Source organism: Chiloscyllium plagiosum, unplaced genomic scaffold, assembly GCF_037043375.1.
Source record: "Chiloscyllium plagiosum isolate Xiang-an unplaced genomic scaffold, Cpla_swu_hap1 HiC_scaffold_13, whole genome shotgun sequence".
Taxonomy (NCBI): domain Eukaryota; kingdom Metazoa; phylum Chordata; class Chondrichthyes; order Orectolobiformes; family Hemiscylliidae; genus Chiloscyllium; species Chiloscyllium plagiosum.
In genome coordinates this window covers 79,594,794-79,620,797 of record NW_028270151.1, presented here as the reverse complement: position 1 = coordinate 79,620,797, position 26,004 = coordinate 79,594,794, and the positions used below count along the sequence as shown (strand labels likewise).

The 26,004-nt window shown below is 43.8% G+C and overlaps 1 long non-coding RNA gene across 1 annotated transcript in view; it reads right to left on the bottom strand.

Annotated features, from left to right (window-relative positions):
- Positions 1 to 775: 775 nt before the first annotated feature.
- The window catches only part of LOC148148356 (uncharacterized), a 54,314-nt gene continuing 29,085 nt past the window's right edge, over positions 776 to 26,004 (bottom strand). Inside the window, exons 2-4 of the long non-coding RNA XR_015759226.1 lie at positions 18,862 to 18,970; positions 17,009 to 17,123; positions 776 to 1,134 (exon numbers count right to left, since the gene is read on the bottom strand). This is a non-coding gene — a long non-coding RNA (uncharacterized LOC148148356). The remainder of the gene's footprint in view (positions 1,135 to 17,008; positions 17,124 to 18,861; positions 18,971 to 26,004) is intronic.

Sequence of the window (26,004 nt, the reverse complement as noted above, 5' to 3'; positions counted from 1 at the left end):
TCTTATTTGCTATTTAAGTGAGATATTGATCAAACGCTGATACGAGGTTGTCAGATGTAGCCTATTTCTCATTCATCTGTCATTGATATAAGACGTGTTCTGAGGAAGTGTGCTAATTTGTTGTTCATTTGATTTACTGCCCAATGTGAAATTGTTCAAAGTCTTGGGAATTTGATGTTTGCCAATTTTCTGATCTGTCAAATGGACCTGATTGCCTGAATTTCTTTGGTGGAAAAATTGGAACCATTGGAAGTTCTTGCATCGGCTGATTGTTCTCAGACATTTGAGATTGTTGAATGTTGTCCAGATTTAGAAGATGATTGTTTAGAAATCCTTGTACTATAATGACATTGTTGCCTTGTTGTGTTCTTTGTTGATTAAATTTGTTCTTGAATTTTTGCTGTTGTCATGATTATTGTTGTAGTACCAAAACTATATGCCATTGAAGTTTACTATTCTAAATGATGACTTCAATATAAAGTTCAATTTTTCTTCACCAGTATAGTAAATATTGACCATAGTGATGAATTAAGTTATTCATTTTCCAAGATGGCTGAAGGATTTTCAAAAGGTCTGTGGGTTGAAACTTTCTCAAAGCGACTTCAAATAATAAAATCAACTGTTTTTTGATTTTATCAGAGATGGCTGCCATGATAGGTTTTCACACTTTGTGACATCAAATGTCCTTTATAAACGTACTATTTGAATGTTCTGATATAGTAAAATCATGTCCGGGTTGTCCATAAAAGGTAGTCCTACTCAAAGTTCCCCAGAACTGAGGAAGGATCACTCAACCCAAAGTGTTAACTCTGACATTTCTCCACAGATGCTGCCAAACCTGCTGAGCTTTTCCAGCAATCTCTATTTTTGTTTCTGATTTACAGCATCCACAGTTCTTTCAATTTTTATTTAAGGAATATGTGAGTTCTGCTGCCTGCAAGTTCCCCTCGAAGTCAAACACCATTCCGACTTGGAGCCATATTGCTGGTCCTTTCCTATCACTGTACCACAAACATGGAACTCTCTCTCTAACAGCACTGTGGGTGTTCCTGCATCACATAGACTGCAGTGCTTGAAGAAGGTGTCTCCTTCTCAAGTGCAATTGGTGCTGGCCTTGTCAGTGACATTTGCATACTGTAAATGGACAAATTGAATAAAATATGCCTTCAGGGCATTTTTCTGATATTGTGAAATGCTGCTCCACTTTATTCTTTTCTGCCGGCCCAAAAGGGTTGAAAAAAAAATGAGCAGAGAAAAGGTGCAAAATCCAGCCCAACATGCTTTCATTGGTCAGTATGTGTGTTAGCTCCTGATAACAGAAAATTACAAATGGCGTACAACGCAAGCATTAAAACTATGATTCTATCTGCTTTCTTTGTTAACATTTGTCTTACTCTTTTCATGCGATCTTTCTTTGTAGACACCAGGGAAAGATCATCTTTGTAAAGGTGCAGACTGGTAACCACTTCTGAATTAGCAACTAGTCCTTAGTGAACTGCAGTAACTTGTGAATCAATTTTTAAGAAGTTGACATTTAGGAGTTTGTGTCAAGAGTGTGGTGTTGGAAAAACACAGCAGGTCAGGCAGCATCTGAGGAGCAGGAGAATCAACGTTTTGGGCATAAGCCCTTCTGCAAGAGGCTTTTGCCCAAAATGTCGATTCTCCTGCTCCTCAGATGCTGCCTGACCTGCTGTGTTTTTCCAACACTGCACTCTCGACTCTGATCTCCAGCATCTACAGTCCTCATTTTCTCCAAATTTAGATGTCTGATTGAATTACACAGCATATTCATGTATGAACTGAGTGAATTGGCTCCTCTCTCAGTCGCTAATTGATTAATACTGTGCCAAGTTAAATTAGGAAGAAAATTCCACAATTAAAACTTTTTTAAAACTCCTGTAGTACCAGCATTACCGATACCAATCTAAAATTCAGATAACACAGTTTAGATTTTTGTCAGATCCAGTCATGCTGCCATAACTGAACATTTTTTAAAAATCTTGTTCAAAGTCCAGTTGGGCTTCAGCTAGTAGGTACTCTTGCATGGTTACTTCATTGACCCCACATACCAAACAGTTTCTCAGCATTTCATCATGGGTTAAACCAAAGTCACATGCCAGTCATCTTATGTTATGGACCAGGCCAGACCCCCTCAAAACATTTCACGAAGGTAGCCCAGACCCTAACTTTGCTAGTTGTTTTAAGCAGGTGTAAAGTGGATATTCCAGAAGGGAATCAGCTGGTCAAACCACTTAGTTTTAAACAAAACAGCATTTATTTACAAGATTACTGAATGCAACACATAGTATGTGGGATTAATTATGTAACCATGCAAAAGTACCTACTAGCTGAAGCCCAACTGGACTTTGAACAGGCAGTACGACTGGCTTTGTTATTAGAAAATGCGGCAAGTGGAACCTATGAGTTACAGGGTGTGCTGATGGAAGTGGACACCTTTGCCAATCTGACTGAGCTTGGGTAACACCGCTTGAGTGAAAGCAATTGCACAGCCTCACTCAGGACGTATCCTGAACAGAGGGACTCCACATTATCCCACAGCAAAACCCCAAAACAAGGCCAAACCTTGGCCAAATCGTTAACATTTTCTTCAGGATCCGGGTAGGCAAGCCATTGTAACTGCTGCTGGTATGCGGACTCAAGACAGCAAAAGAGTCCCACTAGGCCTGACTTGAGTAAGAGAACGCATAGGTATCCAGGAGAATGCACACCTTGGAAAGTCCACCTCCATCTTATTGCTTAGCAACATCCAAATCAGAACCAATCAAAATAAACATCTGGTTAAATGCTCACAGGGTTCTAATGGGGGTTGATACCAGTGCGGTTGTATCAGTGATTGCAGAAACAGGCTTTAACAACATTTGCTCAGGACTCCAACCCTTAAGTTTGTGTAAGACCTTGCGACTGGGGAACATTTACAGATTAAGGGTGCATCTTCGGTTCTGGTCTCATATGAGAAACAGCTGGTGGTGTTGGGGAAACAAAAGGGCCATCACAACCAGAATTGAAACCTATCCGGACTCTGAAAGACCAGATCACCGCGCAGGATGGCATTTTATCATGAGGAGCAAGATTGATTGTCCAGAGCAACTCTACCAGGATCATCCAGGAGCCTCCAAAATGAAGATGTTGGTGAGACGTTATGTGGCCAGCCATAGTTGCATGCAGCCATAGTTGCATTGGTCAGTCAGTACCCAGAGTGCCAACAAAGACAAAAATTACCACCAGTAGCTTCCCTCACATTCATACGAATGGCTGGGTAAATCAGGACTCAGTTATGCATTGACTATGCCAGCCTTTTCATGGACTCAATATTGTGGATGCCCATTCAAAGTGATTAGACATGCATAGAGTTCATTCATCAAACACAGGAATGATGAAAGGAAAGCTGAGCGCACCTTTTACAAAGCACAGACTCCCGAAAATGTTGGTAACAGATAATGGGAATTTGAGAATTTCTTAAAGTTGAATGGCATTCAGCATATAAGGACAGCTCCATGCCATCTGTCATCCAAGGGTCTGGTGGAAAGTGCAGTCTCAACTTTGTCTGCTGGCTTAAAGGAAACAATCTCCAGCTTCTCTCAATAACAAACAGTCCAGGTTCCTATCTGATTATCAGATCATCCCTCATGCAATTACCGGGATAGCTCTAGCAGAGTTGCTGCTGAATTTTCCACACCAGGTTAGGTCTGACCTCCCTGGACCTGTTGGAGGGAGGGTGAAATGGCATCAGAAACATCAATTTCAGACACAAGGCTCCTCTAAGTGAGAGAGACAATTTACTTCAGGGAACAAAGTTTGGTGCCGTAACCGTGGAATTAGCTCTGCATGGGTAAGAGGCATGGTTGAGGCGAAGTCAGTTCCTGTGAAGTACAAAGTCTGGGAAGGTGAAGTGGTCCTGAACAAGCATGGGAAATCACATGAAAACTGCAAACTTGCAACTGGAGCAGGATCAAAAAAATACCCAGCCTCTCAGAACATCTGAAATGGCTGTTGGGACCTGTAGGTTCTCCTGCTCCATCGAGTGTTGAAGAAACTTCGAACTCTAAGATGGACATGGTGGATGTGTCTGAAGAAGAGGACAAATTTATTCCGAGGGACTGTGGGTGCAAGAGACGGGCTACGGTCTGCTACATGCCACACATATCCAAGACTGAGACAGAGGAACCGGGCCTGGTGTGAAAATGCTGCAGGAGAAGCTACTAGGAAAAGAACAGACCTATGTCCCTGGACTTAGAGGGGGAGAGATGTAGCGGATGTAATGAGGTCAGCCACTTGTATGTTATAGAATATGACATGCAATATTATATACAAAGTATTAACCTGATCCAATCAGGGAGTCCTGGCTGACAGATTTATTCAGGAGTGTCAGAGGCTTTGTTTACGCTGAGAGCTGGCTCTGAGGGAGCGGGACCTGTATCAAGTACTATGCACGTGTAAATAAAGAGTGACTTGGAGATGGGATACCCACCTCTGTGGAGTTATTTCACCTAGGTTTATAATTTTGCTTCATTGAACTCTTGTAAAGTGCTCCAGGAAATTTTGTTATATTTAAAGTGCTATGTAAATACAAGTCATTGTTGAAGTTTATACTGCTTTGGATTAACTGAATGTTTCCTGTCCGGCACAATCCCACTGTATGTTCTGCTGCGGGAGAAAATTGAAACATTAGAAAACTGTAGTTTCTGTTTGGTTTAATATATCTCCAGCAAGCTAGAATTCATGGTGCTATGTAACTATTGAACAGTAGAGGGACACATGTCACTGAGAATATGCATGAGTCCTGGTTACGTAAATTATTAAATTTACACTTATTAGATCAACAGGAGTCACAACAACAGCAAAATGTTAGTAATTATTGATTGTGCCTCTGGGATGTCCATGTATGAGTCACACCAGCGTTGTTTATCTATCCGGTGCTGCACTAGATCGCATCATTGACATGGTTTTTCACACAGTTCAGCATGGTAAATACACCAGTAACAGGCCAGCTTGGTAATTACACCAGTAACAGGCCAGCATGGTAAATACATCCGTGTAACGGGCCAGCATGGTAAATGCACCAGTAACAGGCCAGCTTGGTAAATACACCAGTAACAGGCCAGCATGGTAAATACATCCGTGTAACGGGCCAGCATGATAAATGCACCAGTAACAGGCCAGCTTGGTAAATACACCAGTAACAGGCCAGCTTGGTAAATACGTCCGTGTAACGGGCCAGCATGGTAAATGCACCAGTAACAGGCCAGCTTGGTAAATACACCAGTAACAGGCCAGCTTGGTAAATACGTCCGTGTAACAGGCCAGCTTGGTAAATACACCAGTAATAGGCCAGCATGGTAAATATGTCTGTGTAACAGGCCAGCATGGTAAATATGTCTGTGTAACAGGCCAGCTTGGTAAATACACCAGTAACAGGCCAGCATGGTAAATACGTCCATGTAACAGGCCAGCTTGGTAAATACACCCGTGTAACAGGCCAGCTTGGTAAATACATCAGTAATAGGCCAGCATGGTAAATACACCAGTAACAGGCCAGCTTGGTAAATACACCAGTAATAGGCCAGCATGGTAAATACACCAGTAATAGGCCAGCATGGTAAATGCACCAGTAATAGGCCAGCATGGTAAATACACCAGTAATAGGCCAGCTTGGTAAATACACCAGTAATAGGCCAGCATGGTAAATACACCAGTAATAGGCCAGCATGGTAAATACACCAGTAATAGGCCAGCTTGGTAAATACACCAGTAATAGGCCAGCATGGTAAATACACCAGTAATAGGCCAGCATGGTAAATGCACCAGTAATAGGCCAGCATGGTAAATACACCAGTAATAGGCCAGCTTGGTAAATACACCAGTAATAGGCCAGCATGGTAAATACACCAGTAATAGGCCAGCTTGGTAAATACGTCCGTGTAACAGGCCAGCTTGGTAAATACACCAGTAACAGGCCAGCATGGTAAATACGTCCATGTAACAGGCCAGCTTGGTAAATACACCCTTGTAACAGGCCAGCTTGGTAAATACACCAGTAATAGGCCAGCATGGTAAATACACCAGTAACAGGCCAGCATGGTAAATATGTCTGTGTAACAGGCCAGCTTGGTAAATACACCAGTAACAGGCCAGCTTGGTAAATACACCAGTAACAGGCCAGCATGGTAAATACATCCATGTAACAGGCCAGCTTGGTAAATACACCAGTAACAGGCCAGCATGGTAAATACGTCTGTGTAACAGGCCAGCTTGGTAAATACATCCGTGTAACAGGCCAGCATGGTAAATACACCAGTAACAGGCCAGCATGGTAAATACGTCCATGTAACAGGCCAGCTTGGTAAATACACCAGTAACAGGCCAGCATGGTAAATACGTCCGTGTAACAGGCCAGCATGGTAAATACGTCTGTGTAACAGGCCAGCTTGGTAAATACACCAGTAATAGGTCAGCTTGGTAAATACACCAGTAACAGGCCAGCATGGTAAATACGTCTGTGTAACAGGCCAGCTTGGTTAATACACCAGTAACAGGCCAGCATGGTAAATACGTCTGTGTAACAGGCCAGCTTGGTAAATACACCAGTAATAGGCCAGCATGGTAAATACGTCCGTGTAACAGGCCAGCTTGGTAAATACACCAGTAATAGGCCAGCATGGTAAATACGTCCGTGTAACAGGCCAGCTTGGTAAATACAGCAGTAACAGGCCAGCATGGCAAATACACCAGTGTAATAGGCCAACATGGTAAATACATCCGTGTAACAGATCAGCTTGCTAAATACATCCGTGTAACAGGCCAGCATGGCACATACATCTGTGTAACAGGCCAGCATGGCAAATACACCAGTGTAATAGGCCAACATGGTAAATACATCCGTGTAACAGATCAGCTTGCTAAATACATCCGTGTAACAGGCCAGCATGGCACATACATCTGTGTAACAGGCCAGATGGTAAATATATCCGTGTAACAGGCCAGCATGGTAAATACATCCGTGTAACAGGCCAGCATTGTAAATACACCGGTAACAGGCCAACATGGTAAATACACCCGTGTAATAGGCCAACATGGTAAATAAACCAGTAACAGGCCAGCATGATAAATACATCCGTGTAACAGGCCAGCATGATAAATACACAGGTAACAGACCAGCATGGCAAATACATCCGTGCAACAGGCCAGCATAGTAAATAAATCCGAGTAATAGGCAACATGGTAAATACACCCGTGTAACATGCCAGCTTGGTAAATACATCCGTGTAGCAGGCTAACATGGTAAATACACCCGCGTAATAGGCCAACATGGTAAATACACCAGTAACAGGCCAACATGGTAAATACACCCGTGTAACAGGCCATCATGGCAAATACATCTGTGTAACAGGCCAACATGGTAAATACACCCATGGAACAGGCCAGCATAGTAAATAAATCCGAGTAATAGGCAACATGGTAAATACACCCATGTAACATGCCAGCTTGGTAAATACATCCGTGTAGCAGGCTAACATGGTAAATACACCTGCGTAATAGGCCAACATGGTAAATACACCAGTAACAGGCCAACATGGTAAATACACCCGTGTAACAGGCCATCATGGCAAATACATCTGTGTAACAGGCCAACATGGTAAATACACCCATGGAACAGGCCAGCATAGTAAATAAATCCGAGTAATAGGCCAACATGGTAAATACACCCGTGTAATAGGCCAACATGGTAAATAAACCAGTAACAGGCCAGCATGGTAAATACATCCGTGTAACAGGCTAGCATGATAAATACACCGGTAACAGGCCAGCATGGCAAATACATCCGTGCAACAGGCCAACATGGTAAATACACCCGTGTAACATGCCAGCTTGGTAAATATATCTGTGTAGCAGGCCAACTTGGTAAATACGTACGTGTAACAGGCCAATATGGTAAATACACCAGTAACAGGCCAACATGGTAAATACACCCGTGTAACAGGCCAGCATGATAAATACACCCGTATAATAGGCCAGCATGGTAAATACATCCGTATAATAGGCCAACATAGTAAATACAACCGTGTAACAGGCCAGCATGGCAAATACATCTGTGTAACAGGCCAGCATGGCAAATACACCCATGTAATAGGCCAACACGGTAAATACATTCGTGTAACAGGCCAGCATGGTAAATACATCCGTGTAACAGGCCAGCAAGGTAAATACACCTGTGTAATAGGCCAACATGGTAAATAGACCTGTGTAACAGATCAGCTTGCTAAATGCATCCGTGTAACAGGCCAGCATGGTAAATACATCCGTGTAACAGGCCAGCATTGTAAATACACCGGTAACAGACCAGCATGGCAAATACATCCATGTAACAGACCAGGATGCCAAATACACCCGTGTGATAGGCCAACATGGTAAATACACCCGTGGAAGAGGGCAGCATGGTAAATACATCCGTGTAACAGGCCAGCAAGGTAAATACACCCGTGGAATAGGCCAACATGGTAAATACACCCGTGTAATAGGCCAACATGGTAAATAAACCAGTAACAGGCCAGCATGGTAAATACATCCGTGTAACAGGCCAGCATGGCAAATACATCCGTGTAATAGGCCAACATGGTAAATACACCCGTGTAACATGCCAGCTTGGTAAATACATCCGTGTAGCAGGCCAACATGGTAAATACACCCGCGTAATAGGCCAACATGATAAATACACCAGTAACAGGCCAACATGGTAAATGCACCCGTGTAACAGGCCATCATGGCAAATACATCCGTGTAACAGGCCAACATGGTAAATACACCCATGGAACAGGCCAGCATAGTAAATAAATCCGTGTAATAGGCCAATATGGTAAATACACCCGTGTAATAGGCCAACATGGTAAATACACCCGTGTAATAGGCCAGCATGGTAAATACATCCGTGTGACAGGCCAGCATTATAAATACACTGGTAACAGGCCAGCATGGCAAATATATCCGTGCAACAGGCCAGCATGGCAAATACACCAGTGTAATAGGCCAACATGTTAAATAGGAGAAAGTGAGGTCTGCAGATGCTGGAGATCAAAGTTGAAACTTTATTGCTGGAACAGCACAGCAGGTCAGGCAGCATCCAGGGAACAGGAGATTCGACGTTTCGGGCACAGGCCCTTCTTCAGGAAACTGAAGGGCCTGAAGGGCCTGTGCCCGAAACGTCGAATCTCCTGTTCCCTGGATGCTGCCTGACCTGCTGTGCTGTTCCAGCAATAAAGTTTCAACATGTTAAATAGACCCGTGTAACAGGCCAACATGGTAAATACATCCGTGTAACAGGGCAACATGGTAAATACATCTGTGTAACAGGCCAGCACGATAAATGCATCCATGTAATAGGCCAACACGGTAAATAAACCCGTGAAAGAGGTCAGCATGGTAAATACACCTGTGTAACAGGCCAGCATGGCAAATACATCCGTGTAACAGGCCAGCATGGCAAATATACCCGTGTAACAGGTCAGCATGGTAAATACATCGGTGTAACAGGCCAGCATGGCAAATATACCCGTGTAACAGGTCAGCATGGTAAATACATCGGTGTAACAGGCCAGCATGGCAAATACACCTGTGTAATAGGCCAACATGGTAAATACACCCGTGTAACATGCCAGCTTGGTAAATACATCCATGTTGCAGGCCAACGTGGTAAATACATCCGTGTAATAGGCCAACATGGTAAATACACATGTTTAACAGGCCAGCATGGTAAATACACCCACGTAATAGGCCAACATAGTAAATAAACCAGTAACAGGCCAGCATGGTAAATACACCCGTGTAACAGGCCAGCATGATAAATACACCGGTAACAGGCCAGCATGGCAAATATATCCGTATAACAGGCCAGCATGGCAAATGCACCCATGTAATAGGCCAACATGGCAAATACACCCATGTAACAGGCCAGCATGGCAAATACATCCGTGTAACAGGCCAACATGGTAAATATATCTGTGTAACAGGCCAGCACGGTAAATACATCCATGTAATAGGCCGACACGGTAAATACACCCGTGAAAGAGGTCAGCATGGTAAATACACCTGTGTAACAGCCAACATGGTAAATACACCAGTAACAGGCCAGCACGGTAAATACACCCGTGTATAAGGCCAGCATGGTAAATACACCCGTGTATAAGGCCAGCATGGTAAATAGACCCGTGTAACAGGCCAAAATGATAAATACACCTGTGTAAGAGGCCAATATGGTAAATACACCAGTAACAGGCCAGCATAGTAAATACACCCGTATAACAGGCCAGCATGGTAAATATACCAGTGTAATAGGCCAACATGGTAAATACACCAGTAACAGGCCAGCATGGTAAATACACTCGTGTAACACATCCGCATGGCAAATACAACCGTGAAACAGGCCAGCATGGCAAATTCAACCGTGTAATATGCCAGCATGGCAAATACACCCACATAACAGGCCAACATCTTAAATACACCTGTGTAATAGGCCAGCATGATAAATACAGCCGGGTAACACATCAGCATGGCAAATACATGCATGTAACAGGCCATCATGGCAAATACAACCGTGTAACACGTCAGCATGGCAAATACACCAGTGTAACAGGCCAACACGGTAAATATGCCCATGTAACAGGCCAGCATGATAAATACACCCGTCTCACAGGCCAGCTTGGTAAATACGCCTGTGTAACAGGCCAACATGGTATATATACCCGTGTAACAGGCCAACATGGTTAATACACCCGTGTAACATGCCAGCATGGAAAATACGCCTGTGTAACGGCCAGAATGGCAAATACACAATGCAATGCTTCATGTTAATTGCACAATAAAACAGGTCAACATGTTAAATACACTAACACATCGACATGTTATATACATCATGTAACATGCCAACATGCTAAATGCACTACCATTTCAGCATATTAAATACACACTAATATGTCAACATGTTAAGTACACCAAGTGAGATGCTAGCATTTGCCTGCACTTGGCCTATATCCCTCTCAACCTATCCTATTCACCATTGATGAAGATTAACCAGGACCTCCAATTACATGACGTGGCTGAGAGATAATCGTGTCCTGCATCTCTTTTCTCTTTTGCAGCACTAACATTCACTGCTAGACAAAACCCATCACTAAATAGAAATGTCACTCAAAAAATATTATGTGGGGAATTGATTGTATAGTTTCTCATCCAAGCGTGGTTTAAGTTACAGTGCAGAGGCGGAGTTAAGGGATTTTTCTTTTGTGCCTAACTGGAACTGACATGGGATTTTCAGAGACAGCATGAGATTTGTCCAAAATAATTCTTCTATAACAGACAATAAATCTCTCTCTCATTGCTAGCAGATGATCTGACTCATTTCCTCTGTTGAATATACTTGCTTCAATCACTGAAAATCTCTTGTCCATCATTCAGACCTTTATCGTGCTTCTGTTGCAAACAATAACGTTATGAAGAGCACTTGGTCATGTATTACAGAGAGCAACAAAAGCCTTTTATTGGCTGGAATCTAATTGAAAGGCTGAGTTGGTTAATATTTCAAATTGTGAATGCCCAGGAGTGATTTGCAAACTGGAATCTAACTGAGAGCTCTGGTCAGCTTGTATGTAAATAATGGTGAGCCAAAGGTGAATAAGTGGCAAATGCCACAACTGCATCAGTGTGGTGGAAATGTCATCCACGTGATTTTGGACAAAGTTATTGTCAAGGAGCTGGAATTCAAGGGTGTCCTGTCATGATCTAGTAATGCTCAACTGGATGGACAGTTGGCAGTAAACTCATTGCAGCCATTTCCAGGAGACTGTCACCTGTAGGTGTTCCCAACTCCTTCAGAGGGAATTTTCACAGGGTTTGTAGCTGACTAATCAGAGGCTGGCTTTTCCTGTTCCAGCACTACCACCTGGAGTTGAGGCTACTTTGGGGACTGCAGTTAGCCTGAGGGTGAAGACCTCCCCGGTGGCTCCGACAACAGGGAAATGGGGCAATAGCGCACCAGAGACAGACCTCCGCACCCACCCCTCATTGTGGGGGTCGAGCAGAGTTGGTGTAAATGATGAAGGTGGGGAAAAGAAGCTGACTCCTCATTGGGTGCCTGAGAAGGAAGGATCCTCACCTTCAACACGCCTCATAAATGTCTGCCAGGGCTAACCTATTGGTTTGTCCACATGACCTGGAGCCCACTCATTGCTGGTGGAATACCTGTGGCAGTGAATGAATTCATTAAATTGCCCTTAACCATCATTAAATGGCATCAACTAGCCTGTCATTCTCAACTCTTCCCACTCATACTGAATTGGGAACATAGAAGAGTACAGTACAGCACAGTACAGGCTCTTCGCTTTGATGTCGTGTCAACCTTATATCCTACTCGAAGATCAACTAACCTACATACCCTTCATTTCACTATCATCCATGTGCCTATCCAAGAGTCGATTAATTGTCCTGAATGTATCTGTCTCCACTACCACCACTGGCAGTGCATTCTCTGTATTAAGAACCTGCCTCTAACATCTCCCCTTCCTTCAATCACCTCAAAATGATGCCCCCTTTTGATAGCCATTTCTGCTCTTGGTAAAAGTCTCTGGCTATCCACTGTATGTGTCTCATCATCTTGTACACCTCTATCAAGTTGCCTCTCATCCTTCTTTGCTCCAATGAGAAAAGTCTGAGCTCCCTCAAACTTTCTTCATAAGACATGCCCTCCAGTCCAGGCAGCATCCTGATGAAACTTCTCTGCATCCTCTCTAAAGCTTCCACATCCTTCCTATAATGAGGTGAACCAAACTGAACACAATATTTCAAATGTGGTCTGACCAGGGCTTTATAGAGCTGCAGCATAACCTCACAGCTCTTAAACTCAATCCCCTGCTAATGAAAGCCAACACACTGCTAATGAAAGCCAACAGCCTTCTTAACAACCCTATCAACTTGGGTGGCAACTTTGAGGGATCTATAGACATGGACCCCAAGATCCCTCTGTTCCTCCACACTGCCAAGAATCCTGCATTTAGCCCTGTAATCTGCATTCAAATTCAACTTATTAAAATGAATCACTTCACACTTTTCCAGGTTGAACTCCATGTACCACTTGTCAACCCAGTTCTGCATCCTGTCAATGTTCCATTGCAACCTACAACAGCCCTCCATACAATCCACCACACCATCAAACTTCATGTTATCGGTAAACTACTAACACACCCTTCCCCTTCCTCATCCAAGATATTTATAAAAAGCACAAAGATTAGAAGTCCCAGAACAGATTCTTGCGGAACACCACTAGTCACTAAGATCAAGACTGAATACTTTCGATCTACGAACACCTTCTGTCTTCTACAAGCCAGCCAATTCTGCATCCAGACAGTCAGATTTGCCTGTATCCATGCCTCCTTACTTTCTGAATGAACCTACAATGGGCAAACTTATCAAATGCCTTGCTAAAATCCATGTGCACCACATCCACCGTTCCATCTTCATCAATGTGTTTTATCACATCCTTGAAGAATTCAATAAGGTTTATGAAACATGACCTGCCCCTCACAAAGCCACGCTAACTATCTGTAATCAAACTATGCTTTTGCAAGTAATCATAAATCCTGTCTCTCAGAATCCTCTTCAATAATTTGCCCACCACGGACGTAAGACTGACTGGTCTATAATTCCCAGGATTATCCCTATACCCTTTCTTGAACAAGAGAATAATATTTGCCACCCTCCAATCATCTGGCACTACTCTAGTGGACAGTGAGGACTCAAAGATCATCGCCAAAGGTGCAGCAATCTCTTCCCTCACTTCCTGTAGTAACATAGGGCATATCCTGTCTGGCTCTGAGAAGTTATCTACATTTAAGGTTCTCAACATTTTCAGCACATCTTCCTTTTTAACATCAACCAGTTTGAGAATTTCAGCCTGTTTCGTAAATGTCAAGGTCCCTCTCAGTAGTGAAGCAAAGTATTTATTAAGGACCTCTCCTACCTCCTCCGACTCCAGGCACAAGTTCCCTCCACTATCCCTGATTGGCCATTCTCTTGTTCCTCACTTAAGTATAGAATGTCTTAGGGTTTTCCTTAATCCTACCCGCTAAAGCTTTTTCATGACCTTCTAGCTCTCCTCAGTCCATTCTACCGTTCCTTCCTGGCTACCTTGTAACCCTCTTGAGCCCTGTCTGATCTTTGCCTCCTCAACCTTAAGTAAGCTTCCTTCTTCCTCTTGACTAGATGTTCTACATCTCTTGTCACCCAAGGTTCCTTCACCCTACCATATCTTGCTTGCGTAAGTGGAACAAATCTATTCAACATTATCTGAAAGTGCTCCTAAACAACCTCCATATTTCTGTTGCTCATTTTCCTGAGAACATCTGTTCCCAATTTAGGTGCCCCAGTTCTAGTGTAATAGCATTGTAATTCCCCCTTCCTCAATTAAAAACTTCCCATACCGTCTGCTCCTATCCCTCTCCATGACTATAGTAAAGATTAGGGAGTTATATCACTATCATCGAAATGCCCTCCCACTGAGTGATCTGACACCTGGCTTGGTTCAATGCCAAGCACCAAATCCAATATGGCCTCCCCTCTTGTCGGCCTATCTACATATTGAGTCAGGAATCCTTCTGGACACACCTGACAAAAACTGTTCCATCCAAACTATTTGAACTAAGGAGGTTCCAATCAATATTAAGGGAGTTAAAGTCACTCATGACAACAATCCGTTACTTCTGCACCTTTCCAAAACCTACCTCCCAATCTGCTCCTCTGTATCTTTGTTGCTACTGGGGGGGTCTATAGAAAACTCCCAATAAAGTGACTGCTCCTTTCCTGTTTCTGACTTCCACCCATACTGACTCTGTAGACAAACCCTCCTCAACGACCTCCCTTTCTGCAGCTGTGATACTATCTCTAATTAGTAATGCCACTCCCCCATCTCTCTTTTACCTCCTCCCTCATTCCTTTTGAAACATCCAAACCTTGGAACATCCAACAACCATTCCTGATCCTGTGATATCCAAGTCTCTGTAATGGCCACAAAATCATAGTTCCAAGTACTGATCCATTCTCTCAGTTCATCACCCTTATTCCTGATACTTCTTACATTAAAATAGACACACTCAACCCATGGGTCTGGGTGGGTTATTCTTCGGAAGGTTCGTGTGAACTTGTTGGGCTGAAGGGCCTGTTTCCACACTGTAGGGAAACTAATCTAATCTAATCACACTGACTGCAGCTTTGCCCTATCAACTGTCTATCCTTCCTCACAGACTCTCTGCATGCCGTATCTGGCTTTTCACTAGCTATCCTGTCCTCTGATCCATAGCTCTGGTTCCCACCCCCTTGCCAAATTAGTTTAAACACCCCCAAAGAGCTCTAGCAAACCATCCACCCAGGATATTGGTGCCCCTCCAGTTTAGGTCCAACGTGTCCTTCTTGTACATGTCCTACCTTCCCCAGAAGTTATCCCAATGATTCACATATCTGAAGCCCACCCTCCTACATTAGTCCTGCAGCCACGTGTTCATCTGCATTCACTTTCTCTTCCTAGCCTCATTAGCTTGTGGCACCAGTAGTAATCTTGAGATTACAACTCTGCTTGTCCTGCCTTTTAGCTTCTAACCTAAGTCCCTACATTCTCTTTTCAGATCCTCATCCCTTTTCCTAGCTATGTCTTTGATACCAACATGTACCATGACTTCCGGCTGCTCTCCTTCCCCCTTGAGAATCCTGTAGACTTAACCTGACCCTGGCACTTGGGAAGCAACATACCATCCAGGAATTTCCTCTCATCATTGAATCTCTTGTCATTATCACTGTCTTATTCTCCCTCCTTCCCTTCTGAATCACAAAGCCAGAGTGAAGGAGAACATGGGTTCTTACCCCAAGCCTTCCCACTGTGTTCGACATATCTCTTGCTCAATTGCTGGAGCATTCCTGGGGGGAATCTATTAAATTCCACCCAAAATGAGGGACCTAGTTGCTGAGGGGTGATTACTGGAAAATATTACAAGGGACAGAGTTACTGAGGCTCTAAAGTCAGCATGGACTGGTTCAAGTATTCCTTTGATAAAATGTGACCCAAACTGCAGTCCAAGTTTTCAGGACCATGAGTGCAGCTCCTTTGATCACTATAAGACACTTGACTATGGACATACTATGGTCCCTCCATTATCCACAATGATTCACCTCATCTGCTCTGTTTCAATGTACAAGCAGAGGTGATGAGCCATAGTGGATTATGTTTTTTTTTTTCACATTTATTCTCATGGCATGAATGATACTGGTAAAGCCTCATTTATTGTCCATCCATAGTCTCCATGAGTTGGGGACACACGTAATGCAGAATATTAGGTCTGGGAGGGTGACAGCAATACAGCAACCTACTTTCTTAAGGCAGTATGGTATTTGTCAGGTGTACACTAGATAATTTCACAATGCGGGATTTGACATTAGCTCGGTATCATAAACATTATATCATAAATCTCAGGGAGTCCAAACCCAACTTTAAGTTAGCAATCAGCCAGTCAGGAAGCAGAAGCTATTGTTTTGGAATAGCAGAAGGTTCATTTTTTGCAGGCAGATGCATTATCGTTTGTAATGGATGGTTTAATCTTTGTGTGCTTTTATTCTGAAGAGTTTTACATTATCGTGTATGTGAGAAATTTAAAGTTTATTTCAAAAACTGACCCAATGAATGATTTTATCTTAGAAGTTAAATCTCAGGACATCATACTGAAAAAATAAACTTGAAAAAATTCAAGACCAGTAATGCGTTAAATAGGTTTGTTAGAAACAGGCATTCAGGTCACACTGTTATCTGCTGTTGTGGTCAATCGGCTCAATGAATAATTCTTGACTGATTAATCCCCATTATTCTGATAAGTCATTGGAGAAATGCAGAAGAAAGAATAAAAAAGAAACCTTGCAATTAAAGAACACTTTTCACAGCCACAGGACACCTGAACATGCTTACCGCCAGAAATGTCTTTGAAATGATATCATTGCTGTATATGTGAAACATGGCAGTCAATCCGCAATTTGTACCAACACCAGAAATTGTTGGAAAAGCTCACCATGTCTGGCAGCATCTGTGGAGAGAAATCAGAGTTAATGTTTCGGATCCAGTGACCCTTCCTCAGAACTAATGGTAGCTTGGAAAAAGTTAGTTCTTATGCAGAAGATAGCATAGGGTGAGGGGGTAAGGTGTAAATGATAGGTGGGGATAGAGCCCAAAGAAAGAGAAGGACAGTTAGACAGACAAAAGAGTGGATAACAATCAGCCTAGGGGAATGAATACCTACTAATGGGGACGATTAGTGGCTCACAATGTGAAATAGCAGACCATGTGATAACAAGGCCTGGTCTGTGGGGGTTGGGGTAAGGCCATAGGAGAAGGTGCCTCTAGCCCTAAGATTGTCGAACTCGATATTGAGTACGGAAGACTGCAGGGTCCCCAAGTGGAAAATAAGGTGTTGTTCTTCCAGCTTACACTGAGCTTCGCTGGAGCACTGCAGCAAGTCTGAGACAGAGATGTTGGCCAGGGAACAGGGTGGGGTCTTGAAGTGGCAGGCAATTGGAAGCTCAGGGTCTTTTTTTGCGACACAGCGTAGGTTTTCTGCAAAGTAGTCACCCAGTCTACACTTTGTTTCACCAATGTGGAGGAGGCCACATTGTGAGCAGTGAATACAGTAGATTAGATTGAGTGAAGTGCTGGCTAAGTGCTACTTCACCTCAAAGGTGTGCTTGGGCCCTTGGATACCGAGGAAGGAGGAAGTAAACAGGAAGGTGTTACACCTTCAGCGGCTGCAAGGGAAGGTGCCATGGGGCTGTGGGAGTGATGGAGCAGGGTGTCCAGGAGGGAACGGACCTTGGGGAAGGCTGACCAGGGGGGTGTGGGAATATGTGTCTGGAGGTGGCATCTCACTGGAGGTGGTGAAAATAGCAGCTAATGATCCTCTGGATGTGGATGCTGGTGGGATGGTAGGTGAGGACAGGAGGGAAGAGAGGGAATGAGGGCTGAAATGTGGGAGATGGATCAAACATGACTGAGAGCCTTGTCAACTACAGTGCAGGGGAATCTTTGGTTGAGCTAGAAGGTGGACAATTGTATATTTGGGCTGTGTGTGTAGGTTGACCTATGCATGGCAAGAAATTGACAGAATTAAAGCTTGTTGCCCTTTCTACCATTCTGTTCATGTGCTCAGATGTAAAACACTGAATAGGTGCGGCTCCAACTCTTTGTCCATCTTGTTACTGACGGCCCTAGCAATGGGAACCCTCCTATATACCAAGGTGATAAATGAGACCACTAGAACTGGAAGTATTGATAGAGAAGGAGTCAGGTTGTCTGACACAATAGCGGCCAGACATGGGTAGGTGTGGGGAGAAAGGAACTGGATGTGAAAGTAGTGGGTGAGGAAAAAAAGGCGTGTGGCAATAGAAAATGATGGCAAAGGACGAGAACAATTGGAAAGCAGGGATGCAGAGGGTTAATCCATGGAATAATGTTTCTCTGGAAACTGGGTCCGGAGGTACATGTGAACAGTGTTTACTCCTATCATGATTCACTGCAAATGGAATAAGACATCTTGCTGCCATTGAAATGCAAGTTGTTTCACACTTAAAAAGCTCTATTTACATTTACTAAATAATCTTCGGATATTGCAAGGTCTACAGACCATTGTTATTATCAAATTGAATTGGAACACTTAAAAGCTTGCTGCATTAAACTCATTAAACGTTTGCTTCTAATGGTGCTGAAATACATGAGTCACTTCTGACTTGCGTCAGTTACTCTTATTTAATAATAATAAACATATAACTTACAGGAAAATGATCTTTCAATCTGATTCCGGAATCACAGTATATATCAGGATGCTGTGAAGTGCAGCAGATATGTGTCAAGTACTTTAATTAGCTGGGGAAAGATGAAAATCTGTCAGGAAGAAAATATTTACACCATTAGAACACGACTTCCCTTTAAATGTTTTTATGCCGACCCAACATGAAATTACGGTAATTGCTAAGGTGGCTCAGTGGTTAACCATGTTGCCTCACATCGCCAGGAACCCAGGTTTGATTCCAGCCGCGAGCGACTGTGTGGAGTTTGCGCATTCTCCCCATGTCTGTATGGGTTTCCTCCCAAAATCCAAAGATGTGCAGGTTATGTGAATTGACCATGTTAAATTGCCCATAGTATTTAGGGATGTATTAGTCAGGGGCAAATATAGGGTAGGGGAATGAGTCTGGGTAGGTCGGTGTGGACGTGTTGGGCTAAAAGGCCTGTTTCTGCAGTGTAGGAATCCTATGCTTCAGTTTGTTCTAGATAGGTAAGGTCCTGGTTTCACATTTCACAGTTACAGAAACTGACAGGATATGATCCCAAAATAAAACACCTGATATCTATTATTCAAGTTGAACAAACAAGGAGCTGAATTTGTTCAGTCACCTTGACCATTTCGGAATGGCAGGCAGTGACCAGTGGGGTACCGCAGGAATCCATGCTGGGACCACAGCTTTTTACAATATATGTTAATGATATAGAAGATGGTATCAGCAATAACATTAGCAAATTTGCTGATGATACAAAGCTGGGTGGCAGGGTGAAATGTGATGAGGATGTTAGGAGATTACAGGGTGATCTGGACAAGTTAGGTGAGTGGGCAGATGCATGGCAGATGCAGTTTAATGTGGATAAATGTATGGTTATCCACTTTGGAAGCAAGAACAAGAAGGCAGACTACTACTTCAATGGAATCAATTTATGTAAAGGGGCAGTACAGAGAGATATGGGTGTTCTTGTACACCAGTCAATGAAGGCAAGCATGCAGGTACAGCAGGTAGTGAAGAAGGCTAATAGCATGCTGGCCTTCATAACGAGAGGAATTGAGTATAGAAGCAAAGAGGTTCTTCTGCAACTATACAGGGCCCTGGTGAGACCACACCTGGAGTACTGTGTGCAGTTCTGGTCTCCAAATTTGAGAAAAGACATTCTGGCTATTGAGGGAGTGCAGCGTAGGTTCACGAGGTCAATTCCTGGAATGGCAGGATTACCTTACACTGAAAGACTGAAGCGACTGGGCTTGTATAACCTTGAGTTTAGAAGACTGAGAGGGGATCTGATTGAGACATATAAGATTATTAAAGGATTGGACACTCTGGAGGCAGGAAACATGTTTCCGCTGATGGGTGAGTGCCGAACCAGAGGACACAGCTTAAAAATACAGGGTAGACCATTTAGGACAGAGATGAGGAGAAACTTCTTCACCCAGAGAGTGGTGGCTGTGTGGAATGCTCTGCCCCAGAGGGCAGTGGAGGCCCACTCTCTGGATTCATTTAAGAAAGAGTTGGATAGAGCTCTCAAAGATAGTGGAATCAAGGGTTATGGAGATAAGGCAGGAACAGGATACTGATTAGGAATGATCAGCCATGATTATATTGAATGGCAGTGCAGGCTCGAAGGGCTGAATGGCCTACTCCTGCACCTATTGTCTATTGTCTATTGACACAAAAATAGGTAGGAAGGTGGATGTGGTGGGTGTAGGATCTCACACATGGGCTACAGAGGGATATAGACATGTTAAGCGAAAAGCTTGCCAGATGGCATGTCATGTGGGTAAATGTGAAGTTATGCACTTTGGCAGGAAGAATAGAGGAACTGAATATTATTTAAATGAAGAAAGACAGCAGAAAGCTACAGCACAGAAGGATTTAGAGGTCCTCATGCATAAATTACAAAACCACCATGGGAGTTCATCGGGAGTTCAAAGGGAATGGAGTAAAATAATGGGGAGGTCTTGCTAGTCAGACAAGGTGCCAGTCAGACCACAGCTGGAATACTGGCTGACAAAGGCCCCTTTGGGAAGGAAATCTGTCCTTCTTACACAGTCTGGCTGACATGTGACTCCAGACACTCAGCAATGAGGGTAACTCTGAGTTGTCCTCTGAAATGGCCAAATAATCCATTCAGTTGTATCAAACTACAATGAACTAGAAAAATAGAATGAAACTGGGTGGATTGACCGAGGCATCAGAAACAACTGTGGGCAACACTACCTTGTTGACCCCGCAAAGGCCTATTTATGAACATGTTAGTGCAAAAAATGGGATTGCTGTCAAGACGTGAGTCAAGTGACAGCCTGACATAAACATACTCACGGAGTCAAACCTGATAGACAATGGATGAGGCTTTCTGGGCCAGTCGGTGCTTTTATAGGGACGGACAAGGAACTGTAATTGGCAGGCGGGAAAATTTCAGTTTCCCGACGTAGAGTTAAACATTTGTTATTAAGTTCTTGGGTGATTGGGTTTTGTGTTATTAAGCATGTCATGAATACTCACTAGCACTTCAGCCCTCTAGAATTGCGTTCAAGGATGCAATTGTATTTGCCAGAAATAGGAACATGTGTGTTCACGGGCCCAGCTGAATCCATGGGGCATGTACAGGGCAGTGTAGACAGCTCCCTCCGAGCTCCATTGAGTACAAACAACCTCATTAACGTGGCTCCCGGTGGGGGAAAAAAAGGTCTTTTTTTGGAGCAAATGCATATACTGTTTGAGGTGAAGCCTCTCCCTGTGGATCAGCTCATGCGCCATCACAGTCATACACAGGCTGACTTGTTGTTAAAACCCTGAGTGTTGGGGGTGAAGCCTGCTTAAGTGAAGTAGTAGCACTGGCAGTGACCAAATCTAACCAGGGCAGGGAAGTGGGGCTGAACTCAAAAGGCCACATTTTGTGGTCATGTCCCTGGTGAGAAGCTGTTTGATGCATATTTTCTCCTGGTTGTGATGAGAGAACAGTCAGCTGATTGTGCATGAGCTGCTGAATGTTGTAGCTCCTTTTATCGTTTAAGTGGGAACCCTGACAGGTGTATGAGAGACAGAACCTGTGAGGGGTCTGTACTGCAATATTGATAGCTGCAATATAATGACAGACATTGACTTCCCATGACAGGATTCTGAAGGAGATGCCTAATGCCCAGTCTTGAGTGTGAACATCCTCTGCAGTGCTAGTCTTACAATGTTGATTCACACTCAGTAGATACTGGCACAGACCCTGGCAGAGTGCAGCTGGTCAATTATCTTCTTGTGGCACTGGAACCAGGTTCTCTTGAACTGCCCCGTGGGCACTAACTTCCTCACCCACCTCTGTCCAGGCTGACTTCGCCAGCTGAGGTGGCATTTTGTTGCCACTCACAGGGAACAGAACTTCCCTTGTCTCCCGGACAACCTTCAGGAGGTCACAGAATCACAGAGTTATGCAGCACAGAAACAGAACCTTCAGTCCAACTCATCCGTACTGACCAGATATCGTAAACTGATTGAGTCCTATTTATCAGCATTTGTCCTCTATCCCTCTAAACCCTTCCTATTCATGTCCCCATCCAGGTGCCTTTTAAGTGTTGTAATTGTACCAGCCTCCATCACTTCCTCTGGCAGCTCGTTCCATACATGCACTACCCTCTGAATGAAACAATTGCCCCTTAGGTTCCTCTTTAATCTTTCCCCTCTCATCTTAAACTTATGCCCACTAGTTTTGGATTCCCCTATCTTGAGAACAAGACCTTGACTATTCACCTTATCCACACCCTTCATGATTTTATGCACATCCATAAGGTCACCCCTCAGCTTCAGACAGTCCAGGGAAATCCACAGCCTATTCAGCCTCTCCTATAGCTCTTTGTCAGGAAGGGCTTCATTCCTGATGAAGGGCTCTGGCCCGAAACGTCATTCTTCTGCTTCTCGGATGCTGCCAGACCTGCTGTGCTTTTCCAGCAACACACTCTCAACTCTGATCACCAGCATCTGCAGACCTCACTTTCTCCTAGCCTCTCCTATCGTTCAAATCCTCTAATCCTGACAACATCCTTGCAAATTCTTTCTGCACCCTCTCAAGTTTAACAATATCCTTCCTATAGCTGATAGACAGAATTAAATGCAGTATTCTGAAAGTGGCCTCACCAATGTTATTTGTAGTGGCAACATGACATCCCAACTTCTATACAATGTACCGGCCAATGAAGGCATGCATGCCAAACATCTTTTTCACCAGCCTGTCTGCCTGTGACTCCGCTTTCAAGGAACTATGCACCTACATCCCTAGATCTCTTTGTTTGGCAACTTTCCCCAGGACCTGTTGTTCTGTAGGGGTGGCATGGTGGCTCAGTGGTTAACACTGCTGTCTCACAGTGCTAGGGACCTGAGTTCAGTTCAACCCTCAGGCAACTGTCTGTGTGGAGTTTGCACATTCTCCCCGTGTCTGCGTGGGTTTCCTCTGGGTGCTCTGGTTTCCTCCCACTGTCCAAAGATGTGCAGGTTAAGTGGATTGGCCATGCTAAGTTGCTCATAGTGTCCAGGGATGTGCAGGCTCATTGGACAAGCCATGGAAATGCAGGGTGATGGGGCAGGGATGCTCTTCAGATGGTCCGTATGGACCTGATGGGCCGAATGGCTGAAGGGATTCCATGATTAACTGCATAAGTCCTGCCTTATTGGTATGGTGTGGCTTTGCTTTGTGCTTAGTCTTAGGCATCTCCAGGGATGGATGAGGGCGAAGAGCAGAGGTGAGGTGGTGCTCCTATTGCAGAGAGTGATATAAATATAGCGGATAAATGGTGGACCCTGGAAAGTCCCAGTGGAGCCGGGGCAGAACTTCCTGTCCACCTACTGTTACAATTTGCCTTTTTACTGACTCACCAATACCTACTGAGCTGAGAAGAATGTAATCATGCAGGACAATCTGCAGAAGATCAAACCCCCTTTTCCACCCACTTCCACACTTGGCATCAGAAATGAAAATTTCATCAAGTGTCCCAGACATTGACTGGACAGAGCAAATAGAGGGGGCACCACAGTGCTATAAATTCGGGAGGGAGATACCCTAATAGTGCTCCACATAGGCATCAGATCCCATGGAGTCTCCCTTCGTCAGGTCAAACATGGGTAAAATCTTTCTGATTGGCATCCCAGCATGCCAATCAGTGGTGAATAAGTGGCTGCTTGACAGTGATGTAGATGTCCCTTTCTATCACTGTGCTGATGATCAAGTAGACAGATGTGGCAGTAATGAGCTTTTTGCGAACCAAACATACCCGGCAATTTTCCTCATTGCTGTGTTGATGCTAATGGTACATCTGTAGTGAAACAATGTGGCTTGGGATGCAGCAAGTTAATGGTGCACAAATCTTCAATACAGTTGCTGAGATATTGTTAAGCCTGTAGCTTTTTCAGTGTCCAGTGCCTCCAGCTATTTCTTGGTATCATATGGAGTGAATCAAATTCTCTGAAGATGTTCCTAAAGAGCATTACTGTACCAGCTGGGTTTTTGCAACAATGATCACCCTTAGACCAAATTTACTTCCAGACTTCATGAATTGAATTCAAATTTCACTATCCGCTTTTGTGGGTATCAATCTCTCATCTCCTTTCAAATCATGGTGAGGGTAATGGAGGTCCTGCTGCTCACCTTGCACAGTGAAGATATGTGACATGCCGAATGAACCAATTAGCCTTGTACCCGTCCATCATTTTCCCAGATTGTTGTGAAGCATCTCACATTCATTCAATGCAGGAGCACACTCTGTGAAACTGTAATCAAATGAAGGAATCGGTGCACAAGTCACAAAGCTGTAAGTCAGAGAACAGTACAGTACAGGAACAGGCCTTTCGGCCCACCCAGCCTGAGCTGACACATGACGACTTTATGAATTAAATGCCTTTTTCCTCTACGTGGTCCCTTTCCATTATTTCCTGCCTATTCGTGCATCTGTCAACATGTCTTTTAAATATTACTACTGTATCTGCTTCTATCACTTCCTCTGGCAACACATTCCATGCACTTATCACCCTTTGTGTAAAGAAGACTTGCCTCTCACATCTCCTTTAAACTTTCTCCTTTTACCTCAAACCTGTGTCCCCTATTAATTGACGTTTCTTGCCTGGGAAAAAGACTCTGACTATTCCATTCTATCCATGTTTCCCATAACTTTGAAAACCTCTACTAGGTCTCTGATAATTTTGTAAACTTCAGACCTTTTGTAACTAACTCAGTCAGTATAAGACCGTCCCAATCTGATGTGTGTGGAAACGAAGCAGTGGGTCAGTTATGGGGTGACTTTTGAAGCACTTGTGATGAGTGGAATTTTATTTAGGCTACACAAATTGCATCTCACATGAAATAAATCTCTCTCAGATGGATTGAGATCTCTGCCAGGTGACATGACTCGTTCCCTGGTTGCAGCAGTAATCAGCTCTCGGTGGCACTGCTGATAATCAATCATTGGCGAGGTGCAGGCAGGAACAGGGAGCTACCTTACACAACAGAACTGAGGCTGTTATGAATGAATCAGGTGACAGAAAGTGCCATTTTTCTGCCTGTGGAATTCTGGACATAGTGGGCCAGCTGTTTCTCAGCAGCCAATTGTAGTCACTCCCACTCGGCTTCTGTTGTTATCTCCTGATCGCTATCAACTGTTATCACCTCCCATTGTCGAGCATCTACTGCTGTGTATCCTCCACAGTGGCTGCCATTCACTTCCCACACCTTATCATACAGTGGGATCAGCCAGTTTTTGTGATTCCTGTGGGAAATGTTCTGTCTGTGTTCCTGTTAGATGGACAGAGTAAAGCCAGTTAGGGTTAGTTGGATGTAGCTGAAATGTGGGGCTGGTTATGGCATCTCTTTCCACACCAATAGCTTTGAGAGCCACTTTTTCCAGGTGTCACACTCCTCGTTCTACAGTTAAGATACCCATATGATCATTGAAATCATCTCATTTGAATGTTTAAATCCCATTCCATTGATCAGACCACGGTGGGAGTTTGGATTTTCTATGGACTTCCTATGGTAACTGTTTGCCAAAATCTGTCTTTTATGTTTTTATGTGCACATGCCAAGTCATAGGAAGTACAGGAACACATACTAAGGCTTTGATGAGCTGTACTAGGAGTCACCATGACTACTAACTCGCT